Source organism: Xiphophorus maculatus, chromosome 14 (assembly GCF_002775205.1).
Source record: "Xiphophorus maculatus strain JP 163 A chromosome 14, X_maculatus-5.0-male, whole genome shotgun sequence".
Classification (NCBI taxonomy): domain Eukaryota; kingdom Metazoa; phylum Chordata; class Actinopteri; order Cyprinodontiformes; family Poeciliidae; genus Xiphophorus; species Xiphophorus maculatus.
Window position 1 is genome coordinate 14,319,112 of NC_036456.1, and position 14,359 is coordinate 14,333,470.

A 14,359-nucleotide genomic window follows, 5' to 3' on the forward strand; every position below is an offset into this window, starting at 1 on the left:
TCATTCCAAGAAAAAGGTTTGATCCAAGGATACCTAGAGCGCAAGGTGAGGAGAGAAGGATGTGTTTGTTTATTCTGTTTACGACGTGAGGGTGGAGCAGGGAAGAGGGTGCCAGCATGGGAATCCTGAATCGACAGCATCTGGCTTTGAACGCTTCATGCAAACGTTTGCTAATATCCACTGGCAGTTTGTGTACAGAGAGCTGGGGTTGAGGGGAGAAGAATAACAGTTATTTTCCCAGTCTTTTCATTTTAAGTCTATTTCTAGGAGGGTTGGGGGGGGGCACTGATACTTGATAGAGACATGCACGCTTTGCTCAGCATGACAATGTTCACTCGCCTCCTCCAAAAGTCACTCAGGCACAAGGAGAGGAGAATCAAGAGTGATGAGGGGGGGGAGGGATGAGAGACAGGATGACAAAGCAGCAACTCTCTTGTCGGAGCCCCAAGTGTTTTCTGGTGAAGCTGCTCGCTTTGTTTTTCATCGCGGCTCAAATCGAGACGGCTCTGACAGTCGTAAATCAGCCGCAGAGCCGCCACAGCTGTAAACGAATCTCATCGTCTAATCACTTTTAATCTTCGCGTCTCTGCATCTTTCTTACCTGATGACACTTTATGAAAAGTATAAGAAATGTCTCCAAGGAATGAAGTAATTTGTTCTGTTCAGTCCATTAGATGCGATGAGGATTTCAATTTGTTTTTAATCACTGTAATGAAAGATTTGAAGGAAGCTGGTGGTGTAGCAAAATAAAGAGAAGAACCTGATCTTGTGGAAAGTGGGAGTTGCTTTTCTGCTCTATGTTAACCTGCATTTACATAATAATGTGTCTTGCAAAATAACTTTTTCAGAATTATTTTAAAAAACCTCATTGTATTTTTGGTGATTTTATGCGATACATCAACACAAAGTAGCACAGATACATTTGTGTAACTTGCATTTGTATTCAGCTACGTCACCTAATCAGTGAACAGTGCCAAAACAGAAACCTTATTTGTGGTGGAAACCTAACTCTGCACGTAAATGAAAACGCCATCCTTCACTGTGAAACTTGGACATGGCAGCATCATGCTGAAGGGATGTGTCTCTTCAGCAATTGCAGGAAAAGTAGTTAAAGTTTTAAAGGTAGTTGGGGAAAGACAAATGCCATACATTCCTGACAGAAAACCTTTTAGATTGCAAAGGGGGGTTCTGTGTGTTGGACTGATCCAAAGTCCCAAACTAAATACGAGTGAGAAGCTGTGGCGAGATTTAAAAACTGATATAGTCTTTATTCTGACTGAACTCAAGATATTTTCTCAAACAAGGGAACACATTTCAGTCTGCAAATATGGCAACCTGATTGAAACACAAAACAATAGCTGTAATTGTCACAAAATAAAGGGTCGACTCAAAGGGGCTAAACACAAATGTACTCTGCAATTGTTAGATTTTACATCTCTTTTTTTCACTTCCAGTTATGCATGACTTTGTGCTGATCTGGCAGATAAATAAATACAGTAATATGTGTGGTTGTCATATGAATTCATTTGAAAACATGGTGTGTGAATGCTTTTTAAAGGCTTTGTAACCCTCATTAAGACTCACAAAAACTAATATTTATCAAGGTTTCTTGATAAACAGAATAGAAAGCAGGACAGAAGTGTTATCCTTTGCTTCCATTCAAAGTTAGATAAACACATAATTTTACCTAAGCTTTATAACTACCATGCCTGGCTGCATACATGTGGCTTCAACTTGTGATACTGCACTGTCATTTCAAGCTTGAACCACAGGGAGACAGTAGCAGCACATTTGATGAAGACATTCAGAGCTGCTATTCAATACAGTGCGTGTGTGACTCCTCCAGAGCCATGCTATTTCCTAAGTGATTTTCCTGAAACACAAACAAACACTGACACCGTGGAGTGTTCCGCTGATGGGTAATTTTTTTCTAATTTATAGTCCAATTCGATTCATAATCTCGTAACAAAAGAAATGATGCTGTCTGCAGTGATATTTATGATGCGAATTGGTGGGAAGTCAAAAAGAAAAACCCTTCCTGATATCTGATATTCCAGACAAGCCTGAAGTAGGAATCCTGCAGGCCGGGCGCTTTATAGGAGAGAGGAAATAAGCCGTGGCGTTAATGTTGTGCTGCAAACGACGCACAACCTTTGATGCCTCTCCAGCGAGCACTCAGTGCTGCCACCTCTTTGTCTCTCCATCTCTGCCTCTCCTGTTTTCTCTCTGGTGACAAACTCCAGCCCAAGTCTTATATGAGAAGTTTCTATAGCAACCCTGTTGCCAGCATGATTTCATCAGTTAATTTCCCCACAGACCGTCTGACAAAGTGAGAAAAACAAAAAAGACTTTCGGCACCGGGTTTGACTTTGCGGGGGTGAGGCCTGATTTTTTTGTTTTTTGTTTTTTTTTTCCTGAGCTCCACTTCTACTTATGGCGTTTAATCTGCTAAATGACTGCCACTGCTGAATCGTATCCAGGTAGAACTGATCAGAATGCAGGGCAGCCTGTTATTTATTAACCTAATTGTCTAAAATTTTGAACAAGATGGCTGAGTCCTTTCCCTTTGCCTTATTTGTAGGAATAATGGTTGCAACTAAAGTGGAAAACTCAATCTAAAAGCCTTTATGTCATCAGTTCATCTGTTCTTTTTACATAAGCAGAAGCCATAAGAAAATCTCCATATAATGCCCTCAGAATTGTTGGCATCCATGGTATGGATTTATAAAAAGCCTTAAAATAAATAATAAATGGTTGCTATGGCAGCTTGGCGACCCAAGATGGCAATCTTTGCTGCAGTTCTCTAACAGTGAGCTCACTGTGGGTGGCGGCAGAGAAACTGGATCTTTCATGCAGCAACAGGGTGACTCTCAAAACACATAAATTTCAGTTGAAAAACTAGCAGATCAGTCAGGAAGGAAATATGGAAGTTTAGAAAAGGTGTAGTGATTTGGGCTACATCTAATACTTCCCTTCTGATTAAGTTTTATCATTCAGACTTCTTGAGGTCACATCAACTCACTCTTAGTGTTAAAAGCAGAAAAATGTAGGACTGGATCTACAAAGTCGGGTCAATAAAGAATGAGATTTAAAGTAGAAAGGCTGTAGAAACTGTCACTGCATGACCGCATGAATATATGATATGTGATAGGGCTTTTTAAAGCAAGGGTGCTGCATCCATCACCTCTTCCCTGCAGGTCCACAGAGAAGACACAGCAAACAGTCAACAGGAAAAACCAGGTGTTGGAGTGCAGTGGATAGGGCACAACCTGCCTTGTTAATGCCTCCCTGACTGCAGGGGGTGCCTGGTGTGGGTGGGACTCACACCGTCTCAGCATTGATGAGCATGCAAGGGGGCCACTGACACAGCTGGAAATCCGGCAGCTTTTAGGCTCTGGCTGTGGCCCTGGAGGTCTTTGGAAATGTCAATTATGTGCCCTTGGACCTACATGCTGCTGCCTTGGCTTTACCTAACTATTCTACTACAGACACAAAAAAGGTTCACTTCACACTCTCACTATAAATTACAGTCATCTTGAAAAAACAAAAACACAATGGGAAGATAATCTAACAAAACTTAAGACTTTTGGTGAAAAGTTACCACAAAGGGCATGATTATTATTTTTGCATTTTATTGCTTTTGCTGAATTAAAATATTGGAAAAATACATCTGGGATGATTTTTAATCCTCGAAAAGGGTAAAAGCGTGAATTCAATGTGATATTTGACCTAATCTAGACAGATTGGTTTCTCTGTGGGGGCAGATGCAAATTGTAGTGAAAGGAAAGGGAGAAGAAATTAAGCTCCCTTGTAAATCGACATGGCATCTAGCATAAGAAGGTTACGGTTCTGCATCAGGTTTGCCTGGAATTTGAAGAAAATCCAAACCGCATGGGAAAATCACAAAATGATCATGAATGATATTGAATTGGAAAGGTAGAAAACGTAAAGAAATTTAGATTAGAAATTGGAAGTACTTAGACCAAGAGACAAAAAAGTGTCCAGAAACCAGTGTCAGGTTCCCTCACAGAAAAGTCACAGAAAAAGTTTCAGACCTTTGTATCTCTCATAACAGTAGTACTATTTAATGGCATGTTTACTAAGCTGCTGCTATGTAGTTGTTGTGTGATCTAAAGAAAGCTTCCCCTCGACAACCTAAACACGGTTATGAATTAATGCATGAATATTTTCATATGTTAATATGAATATATGAAAGTATACCTCTGCCTATATGCAGAAACACTATTCTCTGCACAATAAACCTCAATCTCAGGTGTTTGCTCCATCTTTAAATCAACTTTCTGACAAGTTCTGTCATTTGTCACGTTATGACAAAGATGTAATATAAAACTACCTTCAATGTTGTGACCAGAACAGCCCCGCCTCTATCTAAGCAAGCTGTGAGTGCTCTTAAAGCATTGTCTTTTGTCATAAACTGCTCTGGTAAATCAGAGAAAAGTGGTCTCCAGGTTTAAATGGACTAATAATCCAAATCCAAATGCAGACCAGTCTTTTTTTTTTTTTTTTTTTTACTGGGAAATTGATTCTCTGTCTTTGCTTTTACCTTTTATGAGCTCTCTCATTTTCCTGTAAGTTGATGTGCCAAACCATTCATTCAGTTTCATCCAGTCACTCAAGCATAATTTGTTTTTTTCATCATATCCAGTCATCATACTGATGACTTACAATACTGTCCTCTCAGGACCCGAGCACCTTCAGAACAAATTGCTTAGACCAGCGTTTCCCAATTCCGGTCTTCAGGCCTCCCTGCTCTGCATGTTTAAGATGTGCCTCTATTCCAGAGCAGCTGATTCAAATGATTGCATGACCATCAAGTGCTGCAGAAACCTGTTGATCACCCATATATTCAATCCAGGTGTGTAGCAGAAGGGAAACACCTAAAACATGCAGGGCAGGGAGGCCTGAGGACCGGAATTGGGAAACGCCGGCTTAGACAGCCCATTACAATTCTGGTAATAAATCTACATTCACTTTCTGTTGCCATAAATCTGGTTAATTTTGGGCTGCTAGTAATTATTTAGATTTTAGTTTTTTAGGATAGATAGATTATGTAACAATGAAGTTGCTTGCTCAGTTTATTGGCTTTAAGATAAACATACATACCAAATGTCCTATAGCATTGTCCACATGCTCTCAGTACCCATCTACAAACTGCTTATGGCTACTCGTTTTGGCAAGCTTTGTAGAGTTAATTTGAACAGGTTAGTGTCCTGCTGACACATCTGCTTTTTTATTAAACAGCCCTCACATTTTTAATATTATTAAGGTCAATGCCATTTCGTAATTTTTTTGTAACCTTGCTTTATTCATTCCAGTTTTGATGGGCCACATATCCATTTGAGTTAGAACCAAGTCTGATCAACCTGGGAGGACTCAGTTGTGAATTGTAGTTTTTGAAATAAGATCAGCCAATAGTAAGATACTTAAGTCTGACAGATTTTACATATTGACAACCATTCAGACAAGACTTTATTATGCAGTCCAGAGCTCATTGTGGTTCCTAAATGGGATTTTGAACCAGTGTTGTGTGTTTTTACCCAAAAATCAAGGCTCCTAAGCATCAAATCTGGTTCCAGTCAGGCACAGTGCTATACCTGGTTTATCAGCCTCACATTGTGGGCCAGTCAAACTGCAAATAGAAAGGGCAATCGTAGTGGGTTGCTGACTGCTCGTAAAGGAACATCTGTAAACAAAGACATGAAAGGAGTTTCATGTACATCTGGTGTGTTCTGTCTCTATTATAAGGCTCTTTTATTTGTAATGAGATGCCACTAGAAACACCAGTTGAAGGATTTTTTCTTTAGTGGAAAGTTACGCCTAAAATGAATAATCTTGAATTTGTTGAGGCATTAAAAAAGTTTCTTCAGAAAAACAGGATTTGGGTGAAAGTTTTCCATATTCCCAGGTATCCGTCTTCATATTTCACAAAGCACTTTCTGTCGTTTGCCAAAAAAAAAAAAAGACCTAAAATAATTATGTTTATCCATGACAGCACTTCAAACCAAAATAAATAAATTGAACCAAACCAGGCTTCAAAACTATTACCCAATGAGGGGCAACAGAAGGGGCATTTTGAACTCCTAAATAAACCTCATGACAATTTCATCGGCTCTCTTATCGAGGCAGGTCATTCAAGCCTCGACATCGTCACCGGTGCATCTTATTAGAAACAACACAGATGCTCTTCGATTGTGGATGGAGCTGCCACTCAGCAGGGCTCCTCACCTGTCAATCAGTCATCTCAGCAGCACATTAATGACCCTCATTATGTGCCGTAGCCATATGGCACAACTCTGTGTCGCTACGTCTGTTCACCGTCCTGAAAGCAGATTGAACGGGGGAGGGAGGCATGCTCTTGGTCACCTCCCTCAGAATCTCATTGAGGTAAATGACAGAGGGAATGTATCCAAGAAATGGGGTGGGTGTGCGTGTGTGTGTCAGTGGGGGCATTTAATGGACTCTGCATCTGCTTTGGAAACGTCATTCCAGATGTTCAGCTCTTTTCCAGTCAGAGAGCTAGCAGCAGAGGGTTAACCGGGAGCAACACAACGGCACCGAAAGAGCCAAACTTCTTACCTCTCAAATATTAAAATTGTCCATCTTCATAGCTGTCACTTCTTTCTGAAATGCAGTAAAAGCGAGTAAGTAAATCAAAACAGCTCAAAGTTTAACCTCTGTGTCAAGAGATAAGATTGGAAAGCTGAAAATAATTTGGAGATGTGTCAAAATAACAGAGGCCTCCCTATCTTTTGCAAACACATGCAAATTGCTAACTCTGCTATGAAACTGCAATTCATCCCCAAACTCCACTTACACAGATCACACAGAAAAGAAGTTTTTGCTTGAGAAATAAATCCAATATGCTTTTGTTAAGCAAACTGCCAGCTGCACACACGAAAAACTCTTTATTAAAGCAGTCGTTTTATATTGGACAAGAGTTTGATGAGCAGATTAGGAATAAGCAATAAATGAAGGGTGATTAACTGGAAGCAGGAACCGTTGAGGCAATATTAAACGTTTAAAAACTGGCCCAATGGTACCCTAAAGGTCCAGTAATTAAGAGGATGGATCTCATTTGCTGTTTTTTTCACCGTGTCACACAGAGTATAGTGGTATCAATGGCTTCGAGAGAAGAAACAAAGAGGCTAACAGAGTCAATGGGGAGCATCATCATCCATAAATATGACTTTGATAAACCATTATCCTTTTTTCCTCTGAATATATTGTTGTGTTCCACCACCCCGTTCTTTTTTTGTTTACAAATATTCCTGCTTTTTCATAGAAGTTTCTGCAAACTGTTGCTTATCTTTGCAGTAAAATGTAAAAAATGAATAAATAAATGCATTAAGTATAATTACAAACGTCGATATCTGTTTAGTAAAAAGTAAAAATCTCACTCTCTTAACATGCAGAGCTAAAACCTTGCATTACTTTCCTTCTACTTTCAATTAAAAATTGCTTTGTGGCATAAAATCCCATTTAAACAAACCTAAATGCTCATTTGCACAGAGAAGAAATTGGATAGCTTTCGCTGAATACCGTCATAACGGTTTGTAATTTAATATCTTTATTTAACATTTTCTGTTTGAACAATTTCAGTTAAGAAAATAAAAAAAACGTATGTGATGCTGCGGTGACATAAAATCATTCTGGCTTTTGTATTATTCAGGTTTTCTCTGTCTGATAATTAAAGGCTGGATTGGTCTAACCTCTATTACCTGCACACGATAGATATCAGTTGGCTCCACTTCTAATGATGCTTCCATCCTGTTTGTTTTAAGATGACACAGCAAACACTGCGCATCTGTCTTCCAATCTAACCTCAGTCAGCTTTTTCCTTTGACGCAATTGTGTACAGTCAGTGTATTTTAGTTATGTAACCGTGCAGTCTGGGCAGCGATCCCGATAATCGGAGCTGCTAGAGATTAAAATAAACAGCTGCAAAAACCTTGACTCTCTTCTAGCCAAGAGCCGCTGTGCATGTTGTAAGGTGATCAATTTGACAAGTAAAATGGCTTCATTAAGTGTTCAACAAGAAAGGTGAAGATAAGACCACTCACTTGAAAAGGGCAGTTTGGTTTGATAATGAACAGACTTTGAAACTCAATTATTGCCTGCAGTCTACCGAAGCAATTTGTTACCGTTGATGCTGAATATCCAGCCCCCCAGTTGTGGAAAACAAAGGACTTTATGGCTACCACTTCGTTTGCAGGGTGGAAAATGCTGATGTGAAATCTGGTTCCACATTCCTGTTGAACCGGAAATGCGGAACATCGTCATGACAACAACACGTAACAAGAAAAGACAATTAAAGCAAAAGTTTTATGCAACAACAGAAAGCGAACATTTCTTTGCTTTTCAAAATCTAACCCTAGGAAGTTCAAACAAAAAGCTCAAAGTGCACATCAGTTAGTTTTTCTGTTACCTAAAGGCAGACAAGTATCCTCCATAAATAACTCTGTCGATCAAAATGACAAGAACAAAACATGAAGCGTGTCACTCGTGTTCAATGCAGTCTGAAGTCGACATGCAGCTTGAAGTCGCGCTCAGGCTGCATTGGGCCTCTAGTTTTTGAATTCAGACTTAATTTATTAGCAAGTGACTTCAAAAAGTTTGTACTTGCAAGTTTTTCAGACAGGTTTGGGAAGGACGTGGCAAAATTAATGGACTCTGCAGCCACTCATGCTGATAGTTTCTCTTGTCACCTGTAGTCTTTATGAGTGTGATTTCTCACAGTTCACTGCTCTGCTGATATGGTCATAAAGGACATCAGGTGATAAGAGCCTGTTTTTTTTCTATAGAATGGGGTCTAGTACAAAGTCTTCCATCACTGTTGACAGTAGAGGAGGAGCTAATCACATCTGGATGTTGTTGGACTGTCTATATGACAATCTAAATTTCTTCAAGCAGCTTGTAATTTAATTAATGTTGATGGCTCTGTGTAAGCACACCAGGAGAATTTGACTGGGTTACTTTTGAAGTCCTGAAAGTAAACAACATTAAAAAGACAAATCCCTTTGAAGTTCTTGGTTTCTAGATCATATCTAAACTCTGACAGTGACTATCATTATTGAGTTTAGTAATAAAACAACCTCACCACAGAGAGTCCAGGAGTATCAAGCTGAAATGAGCATCAGCTGGAACTGATGGCACCATGGTTTGTACTATCAAACCATGGTACACTTGACTAATAGGCCCACGTGTAGAGACTTGCGTTTACATCAGCAAGGTACAAATCATTTTTAAATTGGTCCAGTTCGGCATTAGTTCAATCAAGTTTCCTGTGTGAGTCTGTGCACCACTGAGTGCTGATACCAGATCGTACAAATGTACCTTTGTGGGGATGTGTCCAGCGGACGTCCGCAATGATATCCTCAAGTACGCATGCACTTCCAAGGAGTGAAGGTGCGAGGCAGGTGGCTGTTGTAAACAAACCGACGGGTGCCTGGTGGGCCATGGATAGCAAAGGGGAAGAGAGGAAAAATAGCTCAGGAGAGATTCTACAATTCATGGACGGAATCATTTGCATTCGTTGCCAATGCGGAAGGACTACCTAATTGTTTGCTCTGTAGCGAGAAGTTGTCAAACAAAAAGAGTACCGGTAGTGTGGAGAGACGTTTCCAGGTAAGGCGCTACTTTAGCTGCCGCGTCACGATTAAAGTTACATGTTACATGCTCAATGTTGAGAAGCTGTCCAGTGATGTCTGTAAACAGAAGTCACATTAGACACGTAAGAACACAATCCTGCCACAGGCACATATTTAGTAACAAAGTGTTTGTTTTTACAAATTGATTAGTGATTTTTGTCAGTATATTTACAATGACACTTAGCGATATTATTGTGTTTTGTTGCTCAGGTCCGAAGATGGTTGCGTGTCAAAAGAGAAGAGGATGCTGCTATGTCTTACTGACTTGCTTGGCATTTGCACAGAAATCAAATTTAAGCTGTATTTATTTAATTTTATATACTTTACCTTTTCAAACCCTAAACCTGCAGTTTTATTCATTTTATTGCACTCCGTTCGTTGCCCAGTTAAGAGGCACGTTATGCACGTTCCGTTTTGTTGTCTTTTCGGTCGTTTTTTTTTTATTATTTACAAAGAGCGATTTTTATGCAAACTGCATTTGGGAGCAGATTTTCCGAGTTCCAAAAGGAAAAATATGACCCTTTCCCTGTCGATCTTCATAATAAAGACGACATCAAAAATCTGTTTTCTTTATTGCATTTATTTAATTTCATCAATGCAACGAAACACAATACATAATATTTTAACGGGAGGTAAAACTAAAGCACCATCGTACAACAGTCACGTGGTGCGTCATTCCGTCCATGACGCACAGCAGGGAAAATAAACATTTAATCATGGATTCTAATTATGAATACAGTTAGTCATTTTGATAATAGGCTAATATAAACACGTAAAGCCTGTTTTGCCTTTATTATAAGCCTTATGTAAGGCTTTTAATTTTTTGCGGCTCCAGACAGATTTGTTTTTTGTTTTGTTTTTTTGGTCCAATATGGCTCTTTCAACATTTTGGGTTGCCGACCCCTGGCTTAGACAGACCACACCTTAGCAGACAAAAGACTATAAGCGACAACACTCTGCAAAAGGTTGTTGTCAGTAACATATCTATAAAAATTCTAGTTAAACAAAGAAGCACTGAGGCGGCAAGTATGCTTTCAGTGGAATAAAAAACAGAGAAAAGAAAGTTAATTGTAGCAAAAATACACACTAACACATAAATAGTGACTAGCAGGACAAAGTGACAGAGTGAAGATAAGCGGTTTGCATGTCATACGACAGCATGGCTAAGTAATTTAATGTGAATAGGCCCTAATGAGTAATATATACTTCCTTCTTACAGCATACCTGCTCAGTTGACAGTTTCAAGTTGACTTTCAAAACAGCAACCGCCATAATTAGCACCCATTAATCATCGTTTTGGGACAAGTGATTACTTCATTGTTCATGATTCTAAGACCATAAACAAGAAGTGTTAATTATCTAACAGGCACGCTGCAGCAAAACCCTAACCTCCTGTAACTCATGTGTTTTTCATAAACAATCATTGCACGTTTGCATCAGCGTGCGTCTTTGTTTTGATTCATCAGGAAAATAGGCATTATTTGAGGGACTCATCCAACTGCTGCAGTACTTTAAAGGTCAGCCATATTGCATGTCCTCATCAGTTTTTCCCCCTGATGCAGTGAAGCACACTCATGGTGAATATTTCTGTTTTTGGGGCAGACTGGAGTTATCAGCAAGGCTGCAGGGATGTGATACTGTTAGTTTAAACTCTGACAGCCCATTCTGATCTTCTGTTACACACTGGCTCTTCGTTCCACTTCTTAATATGCATACTATGTATACATCAAGGTCAAACTTTCTATGACTCAAGAAAAAAGATAGACTGAATCCCATTTCATAAAATTATTTCAATTGACTATCACTAAGTGCATGAAAGCATTTCACAAAACAGTGAGACTGAAATTTCTGCCCACTCTTCGACACAGATTCTAAATTTGATATGGGTCTGCACTGAGATTGGGCCATTGTAACACATAGATATACTTTGATCTAAATTATTATTGTATTGTATGTTTTAGGTTGCTGTCTTTATGGAAGGTGAACCTCCGCCGCACTCATTTTGAAGCCTCTACTATTTTTTTCTTTCACAACTGCTTGCCAGTCACATATCTTCCGATCATTTTCGCTGCCCCTGACAAAGAAAAAGCCTCCCCACTGTATGATGCGGCCATGTTGGAGTAATTTGACCAGGAAACACTCTTCCACAAGTTTTCTTTGTTAGGATTGTCTTCTTTGCCTGATCTCTCTTAGAATATTGCTGCTCTTCGCACACCTGCTAATCAGTTTCTTTGTTTAATTGAGGGTTTTAAGGTGCTGTTAGATGACCATTTGACGCCTGATGCTTGACTGTCTTTGGTAGGGTCAAGCAGCTTCATACTCGTTCTTGCAAAGTCCTAGACGTTTCCTTGAGCTCTGCACTTTCAGGTTGCAGTTCCAAACCCTTCATTTCTTACCTTTCTCAAGACTCGCCTGACTCTGGATCTACACTGGATGTTTCTCACTCCACGGTCGTCCCGCTTTACCCTCTGGTGCTCCATGCCTTCGCACTCGTGTTTTTAGTTTCTTACTTTGCACTACTTCTGGTTAATTGCATTTTGTGTGTGTTTTTACTTTGCGAAGCACTTTGGTCAATGTGAGGCGTTGCTGGAAGGTGCTAAATAAGTCAAGTTTGATTGATTCATTGATTGAAGATTCTGGTTATAATCTGAGAAAACGGTCAGAGAAGTTTGAATTCCTTTGCAAGGCAGCATATGCCACAGCATCACCATATAACTGTTTATCAAACTAGTTTAGGAGGAGTAGACCATTTGTTATCATAAAAATACATCACATATTCACTTACCATTGATAAACATACCTCACAGAGGTTATTGGAATGCCTTAAAGCAGACATTGTGTGCATTAATAATAGCTGGGGCTGTCTATGTCTGGAGAAAAACTCAACAAATGAAGACATGAGTCCTCACGAGCGGCTCGGAAATTACTATCCGGGGGAACCATCCTGTGCTCAGTCAAGCTTTGATGATCAGTGTGCACCTGCAGACAGATGAGTGTGATGCATCAATAAGTTCTGAAAAGGCTTTCTTCTTAAGTCTTAAACCTGTGCTGAATAACAATCCCTTTAAACCAATCTGTTTAATTTTTCTGCTCATTTACATCATTGTTTCGGATCCAGTGCTCGGCTGTGCAGTAAACTCATCAGACGGAGATCTAACCACCACATCACAACCTCGGCTTAACTATTCGCATCTTCCCATGCAGAGGTTCCTGCTTCTGGTTGATAACAGTGCTGTAGCTGTACATGCACATGTACTCAGCAAAAAAACCCCAAAACAAATGTCTTAAAAAAAAAAAGCTTTTCATAGATGCTGGGTCATAAAACCCAGTCTAAGTGAATAATGAGCTGGTGCAGAACCAGGTGGGTGACGTACTGAGGGTGAAGCATGCTGGGAGCCGTGCGGTTCTGTCGGCAGGCTGAGCGGTGCTTTGTCATCTGCTAAAGCTGGTTTGTGTACACACTGATGGGTTTGAGCTGTCAGGGAGATGACACCCCCCTCCTCATGATGGCAGATAAACACTCGGAGCAGAGTGGCACGCCCTGTTACCAAAACAGACTGAAAAGCACTGGGAGGCATTAGGGAGAAAGAGAGCGATGAGAAACACGAGAGCACGAGCGAGTCTGGGTTGTGAACTCTTATCCAGTTTTCTTCCCCGTCAGTTTTACTCCCTTTCCTCTTCCTCCGGCTGCTTGTTATAGAAAACCAAGCCTTTTCGCGATGCCATTAGACAGCAAGGTTTTAAAGTGGCAAGAGGCAGGGAGAGCCTGCTTGTTATTTTGCCTCTATTGTCAACGAGAACCCTGCCGTTTCTTTCAAGCGAGTGCATCACTTTACAGACAAGGTTGTATAAAACGTTATGATCGAAGTCTCATAACTCCCTTACAGGGCGACTTCAAGGCTCCCTGTAATGGTCAAGACAATGAAACAAACTCAGCAACATGCCAGACGAGGGTGGGAGGAAAAAATGAGGAAAACATGGCCGCCAGAGGACAATGTCAGTTTACACATCAACAGAACTCAAGTCAAGCCTAATCTGAATTTGCAGTACTGTTGTCAAATATTTCTTCCCAAAAAGTTTTCTTCAATTTTTGCTTTTTTGACTCACTTCAATGTTTCCAATAGTCAAAAAATTGAATTGAAGAATTACAAAATGCAAGTTTTAAATTATGATTTCATTGTTAAAGAGAAAAAGATAAACAAAAGAACATTACCTTATAGGAAAAAAGTAATCACTCTCCGTTTTAGATAGCAATTAATTGTGATTCACCACATTGTTTTGTGGAAAAGTGAGTTCATAATCCCAAAACTTAACTAAGACCAGTCCAGTATGATAAATAAATGACTAAAACATCACCTTACTGACAACATGTGCAGGAAAATTTTCAAGAGCAGATGAAAAACATATTTTCCAAATTTAATCAAAAAAATGAGAGACAAGAAACATAAGGGAGAGAAAAAAAAACAGAGAGCGAACATAAAGTTAATGGCAGCAATAATTGCAGATATTATTTATTGGTCTCATTAAGCCTAATTTCCTAATAGAATAAGTTGGTATATTCAAAAGTTTACTTTCAATCATAAAAGCTTGTCTGAAACATTTCCCCTGACTTTGTTTTGTATCCTAAAATGTTAGGCAAAAAAAAAAACTACCCCTACTTCTTACAACGTAGGGGTACATTTTTTTAGGGT